The 22869-nt window shown below is 46.1% G+C and overlaps 1 protein-coding gene across 3 annotated transcripts in view; it reads left to right on the plus strand.

Moving 5' to 3' along the window:
- Window positions 1-22869, plus strand: part of LOC109405983 (chitin synthase chs-2) — a 225546-nt gene that overhangs the window by 13851 nt on the left and 188826 nt on the right. For 2 of the 3 annotated variants that reach the window (XM_062859777.1, XM_029878578.2), the window contains exon 2: window positions 2290-2788. The gene's annotated coding sequence lies outside the window, so the exon portion shown is untranslated. The remainder of the gene's footprint in view (window positions 1-2289; window positions 2789-22869) is intronic. The other variant, XM_019679040.4, reaches the window with a different exon arrangement.

Genomic DNA, 22869 nt, shown 5'->3' on the forward strand with positions numbered 1-22869 from the left:
ATTGGTCATAACTCAGGAACGGCGATAACCACATCTTGAAAATTTTACAGAATATAGCTTATGTAATTCCCTTCCAAAAATATTTTTTTAGAATTTTTCAGGACTTCGAAAATAGTTTTTTCCAACCGATTTTCCTCAACAGTGGAAAATTTTGTGGAAAACAATTTTCATTTTGTATTTTTTTTTTCAATTGCTGAGAAAATTTGCTTATGATTTCACAAAAAAACATTATGTCTACGATGTTTCGTTCTTGAGTTATGATTTTTCAAAGAAGGTGGTGTCTGTGGAAAATGTTAGTTTTCCACTGGAGTTTTCCGGAAAATTAGACGACACTTATTTTTTCAATTATGTTTTTGTTCTTGTATATACATATGAGCCCTACCTGTGAAAAAAATTTCATCGAATTCTGAGAACCATGGTACCATTTTGAACGATAATAAAAAAAACCCACTTTTGCGATTTCGGATCGATCTCACGAAACATTAATAAATTCTGCTTCGTTTCTTTTTTTTTCCAAAAATCCCATAAAGCATGCCCTTCGAAAGTTTATTTGAAAAAAAAAACAGTCATTTAAAACTAGGATGCGTAAAAATCGAAGCAAGACTGTTTCAACAGAAATAGGATTTGTTTTTCAAAATCATTTGACTACAGCGAAACTTTTAAGTTTCACTGGAATTTTCAAATTCAATAAGTATTTCATAGATTTTACTGGTAGATGCCAAGAGACAAGAATGCTAATTTGCAAAATTGCCTATCAAACATGTGGGGAAATAATCGAAGCTTTGGGTTTACCATTATATGCCCCTGTACTTTTATTTGGTACAAAATATACAAAATAAAATTGGGAGAATTCATAATTCCTTTGATTCAAGTAGGATGAAAATTGAAGTACTATGCTTGGGATGGACCGTTTCCCTACAAGAAAAAAAATACTGAAAGAAAAAACTGTCCCAAAAACACAACGCTGCCGATCGGCTACTGACTGATACGGAGAGGTATCGAATCGAGAGACGAAACGAAAGCCAACATATGATCCGCAACTGAATGACTGAATGTGAGTAAGAAACAGCTCCACTCTCGATACCTACGGTATGGTCGTCAGCACTGGGGGCTTCACTAATATTGGTACTAAATGTGGCCCGCCGACCAGTTAACTACTACGTGAACATTATGCTTATGAGAGAGAGACCCCCATGCGTCTCGAAGAAGTAGGAATAAAAGTAGTCCCCTCACTTTACAGTGAATGTCGGAAATTGTGTGTATCTTAGTCTAGCGCAGTAAGACTTGAACGATGGTACAAGCGAGTAAGCCGGTTCGGCAGGTTTCGTTTCGATGTCGATGTCGGAAACTTGCACTTTTAAAATTAATGATCAGGTTGGTTTGATTGGTGGAGTGGTTGAGCAGTGATGTTGGACGGACGGGTGAAGCAAGAGGTAAGCAGCTGAGTTGAGATGAAAACTGGAACTAATTTCCTTCATCTGTGAAGCAAGTATTGCCCGGGGTAGTCGGGGTTTGGAATTAGGATTGATTGAAATGGAAAATCAACTGTTGCCGTTTCTCAATACATGTGTAGATGGTATGAAATAGTTTGGTGAGGTTGACTTGCTTCTTTAATTAACCGATGCGTTGAAAGTGTTTAATAGCATGAGAAAAACAATCCAGTAATGCAAGCAACTGTTTTTGTGCCATGCAGGAAACCCTTTATCGGCACCAACATTTCAAAAGGGCCTAACTGCATCTTCATCCAATGCTGCGAATCGTATTTCATTTTTCCCTATCAAACCAACGCTACTATCGGAAGTAGGGGCATTTAAGAATTCATGGAAGGCCAAACGATACACAACTTCAAAAGATGCTTTTTTCAAAATCAGTTACGCGCTTATAAATAGGAGCCTAATGCTAGTGTAATGTTTGAAAAGGAACCGCTTTTCAGCATCACCGCTAAATAACCACACCGTTTTGTTGCGTCAGGATTTCTTTCAAACACAATCTTTACAGAATTGTTGTTCGGCTATTTATCAATATCACCTGTCCCTCGCATCCTTCCAAGTTTGACGCTTTCTGGGTGCTGGGTTCACTGTTGAGCACAACGAGCCTATGCATTTTCACAACAATTCCAACCATCCAAACCGGGGGACCATCGCTCAGCAGCCCCATAATAAACTGTGCAAAAACCATGACTCGTTGCAAAACTCCGCACGAAAACCGTGCCAAGCCAAGCCAAAAGTCAGCGTTTATCTTATTCCATCAAACTCTAAAGAGTTGTTTTTCTTTTTGCGTGACAAACAGCAGCACAAGATCAGCCAGCAGCAGCAACGGAGAGCTGCGCCGCTGCTATCGCCCAGCCAGTAGTGAAAGGAGAATAGGGTCGGTCGTCGCGTCGTCGTGAAGTTGGCGTGTGTGCGGTTGCAGTTGCAGTTACAGTGCAGCAGCGGGTACCCTACCCCAGCAGCAACGAGCGCGCGCGAGTCTAGTTTTGTGCGGTAGTGTGCGGGAAATTGGAGTACGCGCTTTGTTGGTTGGCGGTTAATATAGGGAGGTTCAACCATTGCTGAAAGTGTGATTCGCGGAAAAGTGTTGGAAATTTAGCGCTGAACTGAGAGCCGAGCTGTAGAAGACATAGAAGAAAAAAAAATAATAAGGAAAATAATTGTACTACCAATTGGGGCCCGACTGTGGCGGCAGAAACGAGAGCAACGTGGCGAGCCTTATGAGCAGCGTGATTCAATCATCCAGCCGATTGGTAGCGGACCAGTAGATTTTTAGGTTTCGAGCGAGTATTTTCGAGGTAAGTCGGTGAATGGTAATTACTGCTGGGTGGGGAGCATTTAAAGCGGCAAGCTTGTCGAAACTCCGAAGGCGGAAGGGATACTTGATGGCCTGCATTTGAAAAGTGCATTTTTGGAGAGCAATGTGTAATGGAATTGCCAAACAGTATAAACGATGACAAGGCGGCCCCAGCGGTTTTTCAGAGGGGTACCTGGAGGTCTCAGGGGCATTCGAGATGGTTTTCAGAGAACTTCAAGGGAATCCGATATGGTTCTATGAGGTCTCAGGGTGGTTTCAGTGGCTCCAGGGTGTCCAGGGGTATTCATGAGAATTCTAGAAGATCTCAGGGGCGTTTTATGGGCATTTCAAGGGCATTCCAGAATAATAATTTCAGGGAGTTTCAGGAGATTGGCAGGAGATCTCAGAGGCATTTGAAGGAGTTTCCGGAGGGTTTTAGGAGTACGAGGAGGTCTCAGGGGAGTTTAAGATGGTCTCAAGGTCGTATCAAAGGGTTTCAGCAGGTTACAGAGGAATCCAAGGAGTTTAAGGGGCGCAACAGAGTTTCAGAGGTTCTAAGGAAATTTCAAGGGGGCCTCAGGAACACTTCAAAGAGTCTTAGGGGGTTCCAGAGGACTTCATGGGTGTCAAGGGGTGCTTCAGGGGATCTCAGGTGCATTTCAAGATCTTCTCAGGGGATCTCAGGGAGCCTTAGGAGCGCTTCAAGGGATTTTAGGTGGCTCCTGGAGGCTTTAGGAACGCTTCAAAGGGTTTTAGGTTGTTCCAGAGAAGTTCCAGAGGGTTTCAAGGGATCTCAGAGGCGTTTCAGGGGGGCTTCATGGGGTACCAAAAGTTCTTAGTGACGTTTTATGGGAGTACCTGGGGGTTTCAGGGGGTACCATGAGGTCTCACGGTCATTCGAAAGGGTCTTAGGGTCATCTCAGAGGGTATCAGGAGATGGGCAGTAATTTTTCGACAGGCCTCTATAATTGCGATATGTTGCTTTTTTTATTTTCTCCGTTTTGGTTTGCTTGTCATTGTTGTTTTCCAATCGGCAACACGGGAGCTATATCAAAAAGGTACTTACATTCGCATGCAGCAAAGTGGAGCTCTCACTCAAGCAGCATTTGCAACATCATCCAAAATGTGGATGCTTTCAATGCTTTATTCTAAATGAGTTACACTAGAAGCACACGAAACTTCCATCTTGTCAGTGGAGTTGCATTTAAACTCCGAAATTCGTTAAGTTGCGGCTTTGTTTCATAGAAATCACACATGCATGAAACATCTAACTCCGGTTTGTTTGTTCAAATTAGGTTTCAAATGCGTTACAGAAAACTTAAGCTTTCATTTTGACAGTTCTTGTGACAAAGAAGGTGCAATAAAGTAACAAGTAACGTCAGTGGCTTTTATGGTGCGTTGAGCATCGGTTCTCTCACAGAGCTCTTGGTGTAGTATGTAATGTGAGTAGATAATACTCCTGGTGTCCATGGTTCGAGTCTGAACAAAACTTTTTTCATTTTTTCATCATTCCTCCTCGTTCATGTTGCATAGGAAATCAGAATCTGCGATTTTTGGGTTTCAAAGGAGAAGCAATTGTGTTCTGTCGTCCGTAATACGGACCGGACAGTGAATAAATTTCTCTAAGGTTGCGATTACTGGCTTAGCAACACGTCATGTTGCTTGGGCGGACTCTGTCAGCTCTCACATCGAGGAACAGAAAACGATCGCCGCAGCCATTCATATTCGGCTGAAAAACGGGCACTGAGACTGATACTTAGCAGCCCTATCAGGAGATCTCAGGGGCGTTTCAAAGGGGGCCAAGAGATTTTAGGACGATACCAGGAGATCTCAGTGCAAGGTGATTCCAGGGGAATTCAGGGTTTCTCATGATGTTTCAGGTTCGTTCAAAGGGAACACCCCTGAGACTCTCTGGAACTTCCATGGAGCCCCCCGAGACCCTTTGAGAGCGTCCTTAAGGCTCCCTGAAACACCTTTGACGCCTTCTGGAACTTCTCTGGAATCCCGAGACCTTTGGAAGCGTCCCTAAGCCACCATATAAAACTCCCTGGGACAAACTTGAAACCCAATTATCCACCACTGAGACTTCATGATACGTCCTTAAACTCATTTGGCCCCCTCGAAACGTCCTTGAGATCTTCTAGTAGCCACTGAAATCCCCTATAATTCCCCTGAGATCCCTTGAAACGCCCCTGAGTTCCACTAGAACCTCCCTGGAACTCCCTGAAACCCTTCGAAGCGTCCCTGAGGTCCCTTGGAATCTACCTAAGACGCCTTGATGCGACCCTAAGACCTACCATTTGAAAGCCCCGGGAACGCCACTGACACGCTCCTGAAATCTCCTGGAACTCCTTTGGAACGCCCTTGAGACCTCCTGGTACTATTGAAGCGGACCTGGTGTGGTGGTAAAAGTGCATACCTTTCACGCCGAGGACCCGGGATCGAACCCCACTCCCGACAAACTCACAAAATGTGAGTGCTTCGGAATTAAAGTAAAGCGTGGGTCCCGAGATAAACCAGCCAAGGGCTAAAAATCTCGTTAATACAGATAGAAAAAAAGGCCTCTTGGTACTCCCTTACATCCCCGGAATCGCCCCTGAGATCCTCAGGGACTTCCATGGAACCCCCTGAGACTCATGTAAGTGGCGCTTAGCCCCCATGGAAACTCTCTAAGATCCCCTGTAGTGTTCCTAAGGTTGTTTTATGGGAAAAAGCATCGAGAGGAGTTGAGAGGAAATCATTTTTTTACTTATTCGTTTATTTGGAAGGCTCGGGCGCCACTTGGGCATAACAGAGCCGAAATCATCTTTACATTTTTTTTATGTTGATTTTACATGTTGTTTTTTAAATTTATACTGACTTAATACTAGGTTAGTTTTGGAAGCCGAAGTACTCGCGGCTGTTTCGAGGTTAGGGATAACAAATATATAAAGTTAGAAAGGAGGGAATTAAGGGACTCATACTAAATTACTTGCTATCTTATACTAAAAACTTGATGGGACCGACTGTCCTGATCTGTAACGGGACTAAACAGAAAGGGCTTTATCGGAAGACAACGACAAGAAGAGGACAAACGGAAAGGGGGGCAACGAAAGACAGGGAGCGAACAACAAAACTAAATTTCGGGCAACGAAAACAAGGAACGTACGAGATCAAATTCTGACATCAACACGTTTCAAAAACTGGTAAATAAGATCCATGTACTCCAAATCAAGGCCTGCCAACACTTCTCTAACGGGTTTCTGTTGTTTTCCTCGGACCCGGAGAGTTTCATACAGCTCAGATCTGACTTCACGATGCTCATCGCATCCCCACACGACATGTTCGATATCCTGGTAAGCCACGCCGCAGACACAGAGATTGCTTTCCGAGAGCCCAATACGGAAGGTATGTGCGTTTAACAAATAGTGGTTGGACATCAGCCGACACATTACACGAATGAAATCGCGGCCTAAATCCAACCCTTTGAACCATGGCTTCTTCGATACCTGCGGAATGATGGAGTGCAACCATCTACCCATCTCTCCATCTCTCCATTTGTGTTGCCAGCTGATCAAGGTCTCCTGACGGGCTAATGCAAAAAATTCGTCGAAGGCAATTTGACGCTCGTAAATATCGCCTTCGCTAGCGCCCACCTTAGCCAGAGAGTCCGCTTTCTCATTACCCGGAATTGAGCAATGTGAAGGGACCCAAGCTATGGTGATGGTGTATGAGCGTTTGGACAAAGCACTCAAGACTTGGCGAATTCCATTCAGGAAGTACGCTGAGTGCTTCATCAGTTTCATTGACCGAACAGCCTCCAGAGAACTTAGACTGTCGGTAAAAATGAAGTAGTGCTCAGGTGGGAGAGTGCGAATGTACTCTAAGGTGTAGTATATAGCCGCTAGCTCAGCAATGTATACCGAGCATGGCTTTTGAAGCATGAAGGTGGCGCTATGAAATTCGTTGTAGACACCGAAACCAGTCGAATCATCGGTTTTCGAACCATCTGTGAAGAACTGTCTGTCCCCGCTAACATGCCCGAACTTACTTGCAAAAATTTGTGGAATACACACGGAACGAAAAGATTCTGGTATTCCGGTGATCTCATCCTTCATGGACAGATCAAAATCCACAGAGGAACTGTCGAAGTCTGAGAAGTTATCACGATTGGTGTTAACCGGAGATGGGCTTACCTCCAACGTCATGTACCAGTAGTACACACTCATAAAACGAGTTTGAGGGTTCTGTGCAAGCAGCTTTTCGAAGTTTTCAATGACCAATGGATTCACAACCTCGCATCGGATGAGGAACCGGAACGATAACTCCGCAAAGCGGTCTGTCAGAGGCTGTACACCAGCAAGTACCTCTAAGCTCATAGTGTGAGTTGAGTTCATGCAACCTAACGCGATCCGAAGGCAACGGTACTGAACCCGTTGAATCTTCAGTAAGTGTGTTTTCGCCGCGGATTGAAAACAGAAGCTACCGTATTCTAAAACCGACAGAATGGTTGTTTGGTACAGCCTGATCAGATCTTCCGGGTGTGCTCCCCACCATGTTCCGGTAATAGTTCGCATAAAATTGATTCGCTTTTGGCATTTTTGTATCAGATACACAATGTGCTTCCCCCAGGTGCATTTAGAGTCGAACCAGAGACCAAGATATTGAGAAGACATGCTATGAGTGATTGTCTTACCCATCAGAACGAGCGGAAACTTAGCCGGTTTGTGTTTTTTAGAAAAGACAACCATCTCAGTTTTCTCCGGAGAGAACTCGATACCCAGCTTGAGAGCCCAAGTGGACAAATTGTCCAAAGTATCCTGTAATGGTCCTTGCAGATCAACTGCTATTGATCCCGTCACAGAAACAACACAGTCATCCGCAAGCTGTCTTAACGTGCAATTTTCCATGAGACAATCATCTATGTCTCTGACATAAAAATTGTAAAGAAGGGGGCTTAGACATGAACCCTGGGGGAGACCCATGTAACTAATTCGTGAAACTGTCAAGTCACCATGAGCAAATCTCATCTGCTTCTCAAACAGCAAATTATACAAAAAGTTGTTTAAAATTAGTGAAAGGCCACTTTCGTGGAGTTTGTCGGAAAGAACATCGACACAAACTGAATCAAAAGCCCCCTTAATATCCAAAAACACTGAGCCCATTTGCTGTTTTTGAGCAAAGGCAAGCTGAATTTCTGAAGAAAGTAACACAAGACAGTCGTTCGTTCCTTTGCCTCTGCGGAAACCAAATTGTGTATCTGACAACATGCCCTTCGATTCAACCCATTTGTCCAGTCGAAAGAGAATCATCTTCTCCAACAACTTCCGTAGGCAAGACAACATCGCGATTGGACGGTACGAGTTATGATCCGACGCGGGCTTCCCTGGTTTTTGAATAGCTATCACTCTCACTTGCCTCCAATCATCCGGAACGATGTTGTTATCCAGGAACTGATTGAACAAGTTCAACAAGCGCCTCTTAGCGACGTCGGGGAGGTTTTTAAGCAAGTTGAACTTGATTCGATCTATTCCTGGAGCGGAATTGTTACATGAAAGAAGAGCAAGTGAGAATTCAACCATCGAAAACGGTCTATCCATGTCATCCCTATCTTCGGAAACGTTACGAATTATTCGCTCCACGGGTACGGAATCTGGACAAACTTTTTTTGCGAACTTGAGAATCCACCGGGGAGAGCTTTCCCTATCCTCGTTAACCGACGACGCGTTACGCATTCTTCTCCCGACGTTCCAAAGAGTTTTCATCGAAGTCTCGCGCGACAAGCCCTCGACGAAGCGACGCCAATAACCGCTTTTCTTCGCCTTGATCAAGTTCTTAAACTTGCGTTCAAGGGAAGCGTACCGCTCAAAGTTTTCGACCGTACCGCGTTTACGAAACTCTTTAAACGCCGCGGATTTCTCGCGATAGATTTCTGTACACTCACTGTCCCACCATGGATTGGGGGGTTTCCTACGAACCGACGGACCTGGTACTGGCCGACGCTGTGCCTGAAGCGCGCTACCGATGATCAGTTCTGAGAGAAACTGATACTCTTCCCGCGGTGGAAGGACTTCTACAGATTGCACACCGTCGATGATTGCTTCCGCGTACTTCCCCCAGTCAATGTGTTTCGTGAGGTCATAGGTGATGTCAATAGATGGAGGCTGCTGTGGGCCATTGGAAATAGAAACAACGATCGGCAGATGATCACTACCATGGGGATCCTGGATAACCCTCCATGTGCACTCCAGCGATAGTGAGCTCGAACAGATTGAGAGGTCTAATCGGCTGTCTCTAGGACTGCCATCTTTAGCTGGAGGTGCCACTCGCGTAACTTCCCCAGTGTTCAAAATTGTCATGTTGAAGTCGTCGCAGAGGTCATATATCAAAGATGAACGGCTATCATCGTACAGTTCCCCCCAGCCTGTACCATGGGAGTTAAAATCTCCCATCAGCAGCCGTGGCTCAGGCATAACCGAGCAGATGTGAGCGAGATCTCTGCGAGATATCGCAGTTCTCGGTGGAAGATAAATGGAGGCGAAACTTAGGCTTCTCCCCCGGGTAGTCACTGCACATGCGACGGCTTCAATGCCTGTCATCGGGTGTAAATCGACTCTATAAAATGAGTGCTGCTTTTTGATCCCTAAAAGCACCCCTCCATACGAGTCGGATCGATCAAGGCGGATGATATTGAAATCGGTAAAAGGTAGGGTCACATCAGGTGTCAGCCATGTTTCGGAGAGCGCAAAAACATCGCATTGTAAATTGCTAAGTAAAAATTTAAAAACGTCTAATTTCGGTACTATACTACGACAGTTCCAGTGTAGCACAGAAATCATATCTTCGACCTCGGGGGTTAAATTAGCCATCGAAAGATACGATTGTCGCAAGAAGAGGCATTTTAGAAGCCAGCTGCTTCAAAAGAGGGGACACACAAGGAAGAAGTCCTTTAATAATGTTCTTCACTGAGTCGGGAGCATTGAAGAAGTTCAGAATGATGTCTACGATGCCAGACAGCGTAAACATCGGAGCACCAAGGGGTTGTTCCTGGTTCTCTGAATGCTGTCCCTCTGGCTGAGAAGTCGAAAAAATTGGAACATCTGGGATTTTTGATGTTCCTGGGAGCGAAGGAAAGTCCCGTTCATCTTGGATTTTGAATCCAGGAGGTGAACGTTTGGTGCCTTTCTTAACACTCCTAGAATTTGTCACGGTGGGTTGGGGGTCACTGCTAGGCAGATTCCGAGGTTTTTTGGTTGGTCTCTGGAGCCTCATCCGTTTCCTCGTTTCACCTTTGAAAACAAAGGGAACCCCGTCTCCAACCTCAGAGTCAGAGCCCTGATCATCGAGAGACAAAGACGAGTAGATGTTGCGTGATTCAACGACCGGAGCAGCTTTCTTCAGCATCTCGGCGTAGCTTCGCCTTGAACGCTGCTGCAACGACCGTTTTTGATGTTGTTTTTGCTGTATGTACTTCGGGCAGACATTGAGATCATGTGGACGGTCACTGCCACAATAAACACACTTGGGCGGCGTTTTACACGCACCGTCCACATGTCTCTCCCCGCATGTTGCACAGCGAGGTTTGTTGCCGCAGTACTGGGCAGTGTGGCCCAGCTGCTTGCAATTGGTGCAGTTCATAACCTTTGGTACATACAGCCGCACAGGTAGCCGAAGTTTGCCAATCACCAGCAGGTCTGGTAATGCTGATCCGGAGAAGGTCACACAAAACTCATCCGATGGTGTGTAAACCTTTTTCTCGCCCTCCTGGCAGACCGAATGCAGTTGCCGGCAGTCCAGTATCTGGACAGGAAGAAGAGAAGGGTTCTTGAAGCGACCACAGCCTTGCATGATCGTTTCGCAGGTCAAAGATCCTTCGGCGACCTTCCCCGAGATCTCGACCTGATGGCTTGGAATGTAAACGAAATATTCAAGTGTGAAGAGCTCATAGGCCACAATCTCATTAGCCTGCTTTCGGTCACCAACCGAAACCCGAAGCTTTCCTGTACCAACCATGTCAATGGCGATAACAGAAGAAAACCGCTTTGTCAAGTCCTTGCTAATCTGAAAGGTGTTCAAACGTTTGCCTTTGGGTCGGAAGAAAACAACATATGGCCCGCCAAAGTCGGGAGGGTAGGCCTTGAGGCGGGGGGACGTCGAAACAGATTTACTGTTGGTGTCTATTGCAGAAGCGTCAGGGTGAAGGGAGACAAAGGGATTAGCATTTACATCGCCATGTTGGCTCGAGCAATCCGATGCCAATAATGTAGCTTCGTTAATGCGGTACGACGTACCCCCGCCATCTTCATCATCGCCCATTGTGGTAGCTAACTACCACCACGGGGCACTCAAAAATTAACACTATCACGGGGACGAGGAATAATCGAAAAACAAGGGACAAAAATAACGCTACAGGAAAAGTGAGAAAAAAATGCTTATATACCAAATTAAATCTAATCAAAGAGTCAGTGGAGAGGGGGAACAACGAAAGGTAACTTTATGTACTTATCTTTGTGCACTCTGTATAGTCACAGGCTCGACGACGACAGCGATCGGATCGCCCGCACTGGGAAGAGGCGAGCTGCTGCTGAGCGCCCGTCACGCTCTCTGCTCTTCTTTCGGTGGGCTGCTGCTGTCGACGACGATGAGCTTGGGTACTCACTGGAAGAACCCGATCACGGCCGCGCGAGCGGCGTGGTATGCGGGGGGTGCTGCACTGCTGTGCTCGATAATCGGTCAATCCGCCACGTGATACAATAAAAACGTGAAATTTTCTCAAACTAACTGAACTTTTGCGGCAAAAATAGTGGCCTAGCCAACCGCACTCGTCCCACTAGGGATAACCACTTAAACACTTGATTACTCGGAAAACTAGCGCTTTGGAAATTAGCTACCGAACTGGGAATATCTGGAGACAAACCGGACGAACGAAAGGTGCGACTGTCTCACACGAACGCTCGCCAAAGAGTGCCTAGAGAGGAAATCATGACGTGTTCAAGGATGAGAGGTAAGTCATCGGGTATGCATGCATAACTTGCGACCCCTCGCTGTATTATGAATAAAGTTTATAGTCTCATAGGCTCATACATCTATATTTTATCTAGCTATGAGTTCCAATGAATGACTGGGAGTATCATATGATTTTCTGGAGTATAGACCATAGGATCTATAAGCGCAGTCCAGCTGAAACATCTTCTAACGCCCCTGATGCTCACCCGATAGCTTCTGAAACCCTCACTTGTAAAGCCACCGAAATCCTGAAACTTTTTGAAACGTCCTGAAACGCCCTAAATCATCTTGAAACGACTTGAAACGCGTCTGAGACCCCTTGAAATCCTCTGGAACATCCCCGGAATCCTCTTTGAAGCGTTCCTGAAGCCTCCGGGAGACCCCTGAATGCCCCTGAAGTGCTTCTGAGGCTCCATGGGACCTTCTGAGAAGACCTTGAAACTCCCCTGAGACCCCTGAAGTTCTCTGGAACACCTTAAGACCTTTTTAAGTGTTCCTGAGGCCCCCTTGAATTTTCTGAGAACCCTGAAACTCTGTTACGCCTCTGAGATTCCTTGGATACTACTGGAACCCCCTGAAACCCTCCAATACAACCTTGACACCATCCTAAACTCCCCTGAGACCTATTCATACTCCTGAAACCCTCCGGAACCCTCCTCAAACGCCCCTGAGACCTCTGACCCCTGGCAACCTCTGAAACTCCCCAGACAACCAATTTACACGTATAATGAAGTTTATGTTCATATTATACGTACTTTTATGCGGTAAAGTTACATCGCATAAGATGCAGTAAAAGTGCCTTATGCGTACAAAAGTGTAGGCGCTATACGTGCAATGACGGAAAAATAATAACGCTATATGACTTCAGGCGATATCTTATGCGATGCATGGTGTGCACTATTGCGACGTAATATAGCATCTTATGCGACTTAATAATATTCGAAAAAAAGACAATTCTTGTCACCTCAGTATCGAACTAAGAACCTTTGGATTTTCGAGCCACACTGAACACTGAACACCAAACACTACTTATGAATCACACTGATTAAATGTCATGACCTTTTAACTCACCTCAGAGTTGGAATGCACTTGGTTTCCCTGCGCTGGTCGTGTTCGGCAGGCTGTCTGGAGCTCAAAATGACGAAACGTGATTTCCCGCACAGTTATCGCTACTTCTGGCTAGCACCACCCATTGTAAATTATCAGGTCATCAAAACAAAAATGATGACTTTCTTCTTCTTCTTCTTCTTTATGGCTCTACGTCCACAGTTATTAACTGAAGGGCTTTCTTTGCCTGCCATTGCATGAATTTGTATATTGTGAGAGTACAATAATTCACTATGCCCAGGGAGTCGAGCAAATTTCACCGACTGGAACGAGAATCGAACCCGCCGTCTCCGGATTGGCGGCTCATAGCCTTAACCACTAGGCTAACTGGAGACCCCTTGACTTTATAACTTGTTTTGTAACCATAATTATGACTGTTAAGTTTCTTGCAGCTTTTTGTCACGTGCTGTTGGAGACTCTTTCATTGTTATCACATATCACATCGCAATATACCAACGTTAAAGATTCTAGCTTATGCGAGTTTGTATGCACATTTCGACGAGTTTATTTTTACTTTTATGCGATTTAGTTTGTACACCAATGTGAGTGTCACTGACATAATAAGAAAAGTACCAAGCGAAGTCGTATAATCATCGCAGTGCGCAATTATGCGAATTCAGTTGACACTTTGCGAGTCCGCTCGAACTCTTTTGTGAATAAGTAAAGTTCTTCGCAATAAAACATCAGAATATCGTCTACTACGATGTAGTTATACATTATAAAAGTTAATTTGCACTCTTATATGATTTTACCAGATACAACGTAATAAGTTCAAAAAATAACAACATATGCGATGAAAATTGTCCCTCAGCCGTATATATATTCGATAGTGAGTTAAAATAGAACTTTATACGATGTACAGCGTACATCCTTATGCGATTTTTGGTTTTCTGGGTCCCTCACATACCCATGAAACGCCCCAAGATCCGGCTTTACTATTATTGTCCTTGAGGCGAAACTGGATACATTTTCTCAATATTTTGTTTTTTTTTTCAAAAAAAACAGAGCAATATTTTCAAAATCGGTTCCTATGCACATTTAGAGGAAGAATCAAGGTATTCTCTGATCTAAAACACAAAGCCGACAAAGCTTCTCGGCTTACTGTTCTGTAAGCACTTCCACAGCTACTTTCCTCGACCTGATAAACAGTGTAAACTAGCAGGCTACCGTTGTTAATAAAATTACATTTACTAACTGAAAAGTTCTTGTACCAATGTTTATTTTGCCTAATTTTCTTAACAGCAGGGAAGAAAAAATTGCCAAGAAAGTCAAGGAAATTATCATTAAGAAAAGTTCCTGGGCCGACCGGGAATCAAACCCATCACCCTCAGTATGATCTTCAGCTATATGGCCCCCCAATATTAATATTTTCCTCAGGTTTTTATCACTGGCTAACACTGACTTCAATACCATGATACACATGAAAAAAAGTGAAAACTCCCTAGCTGCCAGGTCTGCCAAAATGTTGTGAATGATGCGATGTGAAGGAAACCTGAAAAAGTGAAAACGAAAGCTGAAACAGAAATAAAGCAATATTAGATAATAACGACCGTGCCGACCAACTGCAAAAACGTTTTTTTTTTTCTCGTTCGGCTGCCGGCTGAAGATGGAGATGGATGGATGGCAACCAAAAGACTGAGGATTGTTTTGAATCTGTGCCAACAACGCGAGATTCAGCGCTCAGCACGACGACAGGTGGTGAAGCACGGTCGTTGGTTCGGTTGTTTGCATGCAGAACTCCTCAACCGTGCTGCCGGGACCACACGGCCACGACCAGATGAATGAACGAAATGAAGACCTCCTCGAGCTATGTTGCGGCGGGTTCTGCGAATTAGGGGGTTCGAAAGCAGAAAATTAGCTTTTTCTACGTGTTGATGACTTTGGGTTATACTTCGGCAACAAAAGGGCATTGTTGAACGGGAGAGCTCTGTGGTAGCCAGCAGTAGTGTCTAGCGTCTGTTATAAATACGTGTCTATGGGAATTGCGCAAGGCGCAAGTCGTGGATGAAGGTCGACACGGATGACGTCTGAAGTTTTTGAATGGTTATTACTTCAGAGCTGGGAGAAGTGTTGCGTCAAGGTAAACGAAAGTGTTTGTTGCGATTTGAAAGTTCAAGTGTGCAGGGTTGGGCGAATTGAATTTTAATTATTTTCAACAAATGCATGACACAGCTGAAGGTGAAACATGCGTGGATTAAAGGTCGCGAAACAATATACAATTCTCCGGCAACTACCAAAATCAATACATTACGTTATTTCGACATTTTTCTTCTAATTATCTGATTGACATTATACATTTTAATACAAGCGTAAACTAATATTAAAGTTTTCAATACACTGAATTTAAGAGCTAGACTCACCACTTTGTAGAGAATAAGAAGAAGTTCTAACCAATCGAATCATGATATTATAACACACAACGTTCGTGCTTATTCACTTAACAATTATACAAATGTTACCCATACACCAATAAAAACTGCACTTAGCACAAATAACCTTCAGCATTTTCGTTTCTTCCATTAGTGCAAATTTTGCCGCTTGCGCCACCATGTAGTCCATTACCCATTAGTAACATTCAGCCACTAAATCAGAACTCGATCAACCTCAACCACTTCCTTTGTCTTGGGCACTTTGGGTTTACGCCCTGAAAAATTTCCATCCGTACCCAACAGCACAGCATTCTCACCTCAACCAATCGGTTTGACTGATAGTTAGTCCAGTCAGTAGTGGTTTCTCATGCACGCCGCCAGAAACTAACCAACCAACGACACGCAAGTTCTCATTTGGATCAAGCTAGTAAGCACACTGCAGCCTACACATTCCACTAAAAAAAGCCGTTCACTACCTACCACCCGCTGGCTGCTGCTGTTTTGTGCTTGTAGAGTAGATTGGGGCAAAAGCTTGTCTTAATATTTTGATGCTTTAAAATCATTGAAATCATTCTTTAGAAAATAAAATATATACATATAGGCTTAATCGCCAATTGTTGCACACAGTGTACGCAAAATATGCCAACGCAAGCGAAAAATAGGCAACAAAGAAGGCACGGCAACAACGCTTTGTTTTTTCGTTAGCAGATAATGACAAAATCGCTCCCAAGTTTGTTCACAACAAAAACGGTTGGAATATTTGTCTCGTTCTATTCACATCGTGATTTTCGCATTGTTTTACAACTGAAACTAAACTCTGAGGTTTGCAAGAGTCCTATTTCGTCCAAATGTTTATGAATTCGATAATGTGGGTCGAAAATTTCAGCAGAAAAGCCGAAATATCAGCACACGCACGGCAAGCGATGTTTGTTTTATTGCTCTCATCGCCTGACATGCGTTTGTTGCGGAGCGCCTTTGTTACCGACATGCACCGCTTAGGACAAAGCGTTTGTTTTTCGGCGTGATCCGTTTTTCGTACCCTGGTTGCACACCTTAAAAACTAACCCTTTGTTGCACACCTCATAAGAAATCGAGTTCTTAAGGTGTGCAACAATTGGCGATTGACCCTAAAATTTTATACTGCAAGCGTTCAAAACATCCATAAGTATAAGTTGTCATAACTCTACGACCTGTTACTTAGAACTTAGAACCGTCTAGTGATGACGTTGGTCTGATAACTACCTACCTACCTAATATTATAAGAGAATTTTCCCCTTCCTTACACTTCGCTGAAGGCTGTTCCGCCTCAAAGATCCTGACAATCAGCCGAAGCAGACCAATGGACAACATCCAGGTTCGGTTTCAAAACCATTTATTTACGTATATTATGCCTTATTGTTCTTGAGTTGTTGAATTACAGCCTTAAATTCACTCAGTGAAAGATTTGGTTGGTTCCCATCATCAATCATACTGAAGTAATCGCTTTTCTTGATCCGTTAAGTCAGCGTTCTCTGTGCCATTCAGATGTTCGTCGATGTACTGCTACCACCTTTCGATCAACTCACTTTGATCCGTCAAGATGACTCCGTCCTTATCCTTGACGACCCCCCTGTGAGTATCTAAACTCCAGCTTTGTAGGGTTGTTGTCCGGCATTCTTGCAACATACCCTGCCCAACGTATCTTTCCGGCTTTGGCCACCTTCTGGATGCTGGGTTCGCCGTAAAGTGCAATGAGCTCGTGGTTTATCCTTCTCCGCCACACACCGCCGAAGATAGTCCTTAGCACGCGTCGCTCGAAAACTCCGAGTGCTTGCAGGTCCTCCTCGAGCATGGTCCATGTCTCGTGTCCGTAGAGGACCACCGGTCTTATTAGCGTTTTGTACATGATGCATTTGGTGCGTGGGTGAATCGTTTTCGACCGCATCTTCTTCTGGAGCCCGTAGTAGGCCCGACTTCCACTGATGATGCGCCTCCGAATTTCACGGCTCACGTTGTTGTCAGCCGTCAGTAAGGATCCGAGGTAGACGAATTCCTCCACCACCTCGAAAGTATCCCCGTCTATCGTAACATTACTACCCAGACGGATCCGGTCGTGTTCGGTTCCGCCTATCAGCATGTACTTTGTTTTTAAGGCATTCATGACCAGTCCGACCTTTGCTGCTTCGCGTTTCAGGCGGGTCTACACTGTACAGCTCTGCCACCGTTCCAAAAGTTTTGACAATAATGTCCATGTCGTCCGTAAAGCACACAAATTGACCAGATTTTGTGAAAATCGTTCCCCGACTGTTGAGCCCGGCTCGTCACTTCACACCTCCCATAGCGATGTTGAATAGTAGACATGAGAGTCCATCACCTTGTCGCAGTCCCCGGCGAGATTCGAATGAACTGGACAGTTCACCCGAGAAACCCTTTCGCAGTTTTGCACACCGTCCATCGTTGCTTTAATCAGTGTAGTCAACTTCCTAGGAAACTGCTTTCGTCCATGATTCTCCATAGCTCTGCGCGGTCGATACTGCCATATTCCTCTTGAAGTCGATGAACAGGTGATGCGTTGGGACCTGGTATTCACGGCATTTCTGAGGATTTGCCGTACGATGAGGGTCTGGTCCGTTCTCAACCGCCATCGATGAAGCCGGCTTGATAACTTCCCACGAACTCATTCGTTTTAGGTGACAGCCAACGGAAGATGATCTGGGATTGCACTTTGTAGGCAGCATTCAAAATAGTGATCGCACTGAAGTTCTCACATTCCAATTGGTCGCTTTTCTTGTGAATGGGGTAGATTACCCCTTCTTTCCATTCCTCCGGTTTCCCAGATCCTGACTATCAGCCGATGCAGGCAGGTGGCCAACTTTTCTGGGCCCATCTTGATGAGTTCAGCTGCGATACCATCCTTACCAGCTGCTTTGTTAGAGTTGAGCTGGTGAATGGCATTCTTAACTTTCCTCAGCGTGGAAGTTAGTTTATTTCTGTCCTCCGCTGCACTGGCGTCGTCGTTTCCTCCGTTGCCGTGGTTTCCACGCCATTCAGGTGCTGATCGAAGTGCTGCTTCCACCTTTCGATCACATCATGTCAGTCAAGAGGCCTCCGTCTTTATCCCTGCATATTTCGGCTCACCGCACGGAGCCGTTGCGGGATGCGTTGAGCTTCTGATAGAACTTCCGTGTTTCTTGGCAACGGCACAGCAGTTCCATTTCGTCACACTCCACTTCTTCCAGGCGGCGTTTTTCGCGATTCCATATCAGTCTTTCGGGTTTATTACCCATCGTTGTCCCAAGCGTAATTGAAATTGCATCACACCGACCGGACCTAACGCGTTGCAACACGATCGCACCCGGCCACCACCGGACGATGATGGGTTATAAAAACTAGGTCAATAACGAATGGTGCGATTTTCGTTGCTTCCAATATGCCGTGCGTGAGGTAGGTAGACCCTACTATGAAAATTGAATCTAAAATCCCCCGGGCAGCTGTTGGAAATGTGGGGTGAAAATGCGTGGGAATATTTAGGTCTATGCACTCGCACGCGTCCGGTGACGCGGCCTCGAGACTCTGCGCATATGCTGTGGCGACATCCGGTTGTTTCAGTCGCTCTAGGTCGTACCGTGGTGGTCGCCGGTACCGTACATTGTTGGTGATGGAGAGTTATGGGCGCAGTTTGACCATCACCAGATAGTGGTCGGAGTCGATGTTGGCACCACGATAGGTCCTGACGTCGATAATGTCGGAGAAGTGCCGTCCGTCAATCAGAACGTGGTCGATTTGGCATTACGTCTGCTGTGGTGATATCCAGGTGTAACGATACGGGATAATGTGTTGGAAAAAGGTGCTACGTATGGCCATAGTTTTGGAGGCGGTGAAATCAATGAGTCGTAGGCCGATTTACGTTCGTCTGCTGGTGGGCGCTAAACTTACCAATCATCGGTCTGAATTCCTCCTCGTTGCCTACCTGAGCGTTTAAATCTCCTGTGGTGATCTTGACGTCGTGGCTTGGGCAACGATCGTACTCGTAGCTCGAACTGTGCGTAAAATGCGTCCTTGTCATCATCAGTACTTCCGGAGTGTGGGCTGTGCACGTTTATTATGCTACTACACGTGGGATTTAAAAATGATTTCAATTAATAAAAATAATCAAGAAGGCAATGACAACGACGAGGTTAACCCCTTTGCGAGCAGGGGGTTGGCCCGATGTGGATTACCTAAGGTGCGGCGAAAGGAAACTAGTCGGCTCTTTCATTCCTACGGTGTACTTATGGGAGTGACGTTATGTTCCATATTTGTAAAGATTGGTAAATCCTCATCGGGGTTGGCCAGGCTTCCGTTAAGGAGAGCTAAAGGAGTAGTAGGGAGCTGTGCACGTAGTGCCAGTGTGGCCAATCCGATCTCCACCCCGACTAGTTTGTCGGATGATGTATTGGACGGAGCGTGGTTAACGAGAACTATTAACAAGAATTATGATCGTCTCTCTGCGATAGAGGTGGCTGCGCAACAACTTGACTCCATCATTGACTTTTTGCCGGGGCCCGTGGCGTAGTGGCTACACGTTTGCTTCATAAGCAGATGATCATGGGTTCGATCCCAGCCCCGGCACTTTCGGCAGTTGTTCTTTCCCCCTGAGAGCAGCTGACACTGACCCTCTTCTGAGCCCATGGCTCAAACGAACCCGGATACTTGGACATCGGCGAACGGCAACCCATAAGGGACCCCCAAGCGGACTGAAAACAGGAACAACCAACAGTCAAACATCAACATCCTCGAGCTCATCATTCTACCATAATAGGGTAGAAAGTGAAAGAAGCGCAACGGCCACTAGTTTGATGTAGTACAATTAGAAATAGAATACATTTAGGCGCTGTACAAAGTGTATGTACAGCTTCCAATTGGAATCGCTCACGCAGTACCCTAGTGGACAACAGAGCTGTAAATTAGGTTAAGTGATTGAAGAATAATAAACAAAAACCATTGACTTTGCGTCAACGAAGTCAATAACTTCGACGTGGCCAAGCAGGACCGCGAGAAATTAGATGCGATGACGGAGGCCTTCGCTTTTGCGGGTAACCTCAAAGGTGTAGCGGATGCTATTGCTTAGGACAAGCAATTGCAGAAACGTGTGAGGCAGCCATCAGGTGGGGTGCTACCAGGTGGTGCCTGCTATTGTGGCTGTTAACCCCGAAGGTCGGTAGTAGAGCCGGCAAATCGAACCCCAGTCAGGCGCCAAGCGTTCCGGAAAGATGGGAAGGGTGGAATTCAAAAGGCCGGCCCGTCCCGGATTGAAGGAGACAAAGGGTTGCAACAATTGATTAGTCCTCAGCATCCACAAGTTGAAGCTGGTCAGGAGAAGGACGCTCCTTGGACCAAAGTAGAGAGGAAGAATGAAAGGGAGAGACCGCAAGTGGTGCAGGAGCGTAGGGTCACCAGGCCTAGAATATGGAGGAGGGGAGGTGACAACGCGAGAAAGGCGACATGCTCGTCATCAAGACTGAACAGTCCAAGTACTTGGATGACTTGAAGGCGATGAGGAGCCGACGTGCGCAGTATTAGACGTACATATTCGTACAGGAGAAATGATCCTCGAGCTTAAGTGCGATAAGGAATGTCTACAAATGTCTGACGGAAGAGGTCCTTGGTTGGCGCAGCAGGAAATATAGTACCGGGGTCTGACGAACCCTCCGCTTGCGAGTCAGCCACTTAGTCGCCGGCTAAGAATAGGATTACTAACCCCAATTCAAGGTGTCAAGCGACCCGTGCCGAGGAATGAGTGATCGAGGGGGTGAAAAAGATGCTCGATCATTAACGGAGCCTGTGGGGTACCTGAGCAATCACCGTCCAAACCTACACCCCCCCCCCCCCCCCCACCTATCCCAAAGTCTTTCGTCCCTTACCGCGCGATAATGCAGGCTCTGGCGTGGGGAATCTCTTTTTCCCGTGCAACTCGTGGGATTTATGTAATGAAATCATGTAATTAAAAACCAACAACAAGAGGTTGTGGTAGTGGCGAGGCTAAGCCTTTTCGCAAGAAGTGGGTTGGCGAGGACTGTTGAGACGCCGAAGTGCCTCAAGCGGTTAATCCTCCGATTCCTGGCGGGATAGTGTTTCACAAGACCTAGGTACCACGAATTCTCCGTTGATCCGGTTCAAAGGATCAAATGTTGAGGCGCTGCAGTGCCTCAAGCAGGTAGCAGTGAACTCCTTCGATATTCCTGGCGGGAAAATGTCTCGCAAGACCTCGGGATACCACGGAATACAGGAATCTTTTGGGAGTCTGCTTGTCGTTGCTCATTCTCATAGGGGAAATTGGGGCACTTTTCTACCGGAGCACCTGATGGGCGCGAACTAGGTCTTCGTTAAGGAAAAGTGAGGAAGCAGCTGCGGGAAGCTGCAAACGCAGCTCCAGCGTGGGAGCTCCGATCCACTCCTCTGTAAGTCAGCCGTAGGAGATACTGGACGGAACATGGTTGTTGAGGGCCATCAACCAAAAAAGAAAAGGACTGCCCGCAATCGAGCTGGCTGAGCAGCAGCTCATTACTAAGCAGTCCTGCATTACTAAGATCCAGAAAACGGTCCTGTTCCGACTTTGTAAGTCGACGGACGATGCCAATCAGGATCACGTGAGACTCCTGAATACTGCAGCAGCAGCGGCGGAACCGGTGAAAGTAAAGGTTACGAAGTCTTTCCAGAGGGAGGCCTTCGCTTTCACAGGAAGACCAAAAGTTGTGGCAAAAAAACTGTTCGTGATAAGCCCTCGCAGAAGCCAGCCGTCAGGTGAGGAGCTGCCTGGCGGTACCAGCGAGGCCAGAAAGATACTAACCCCGAATGTTGGTAGTAATGCTGGCAATTCGTACCCCAGCCAGGCGTCCTGGAAAGCTGGAAAGAGTGGGCCTGAAAAGGCTCGTCCCAGTTGAAAGGAAACAAGGGGTTGCGACCGTTGTTGAGCCCTCAGCAACCACAGAGTAAGGTGAACCAAGGGGAGGACCCCCTTAGGACGAAAATCGAGCGGAAGAGGAGGAAGGAGAAGCCGCATGTCGAGGAGAACAGGGACGCCAAACCAAGAAGGCGTAAAATAGTAAGTACCGCGAGAATGGCGACGCGATCGTCATCAAGACCGAACAGTACTTACACTCAGACGGCAATTGGGTCGCTGACGGGTCCGGAAAAATGGCGGCGATATGGACGACGATACCCTTTTCAGTAGTTGGTGTCCACACTACGACGAAGGGGTATTTAGAGAAACGCTCCGCCGTGAGTGAAACCTACTTGGTTTAGACGGCTACAAGCTGGTAGCGATGCTCTCACGTGCGTGCGATGCGACCATGCCTAGACGAGTCTACCTTGGAAATGGGAGATCACCGGTTTACTGGTGGACTCAAGCGATTGCGGACCTGCGCCGCGCTTGCCTACGGGCTGGGGGGATCTGAGGAAGAGCGGAACGAACGACGGGTGGTGTTCGCCGCTGCAAAAGCCGCGCTGAAGACCGATGTAACGGCAAGCAAAAGGCCTGCATTGAGAGTCTCTGTCAGAGTGCCAATGCGAATCCGTGGGGTGATTCCTACAAGATCGCGATGGCCCAGACGAGAGGTGCAATGGCTCCTACAGAGGGGCCTTTCCCGCGTAATGGTCCTAG

Source organism: Aedes albopictus, chromosome 3 (genome assembly GCF_035046485.1).
Source record: "Aedes albopictus strain Foshan chromosome 3, AalbF5, whole genome shotgun sequence".
Classification (NCBI taxonomy): Eukaryota; Metazoa; Arthropoda; class Insecta; order Diptera; family Culicidae; genus Aedes; species Aedes albopictus.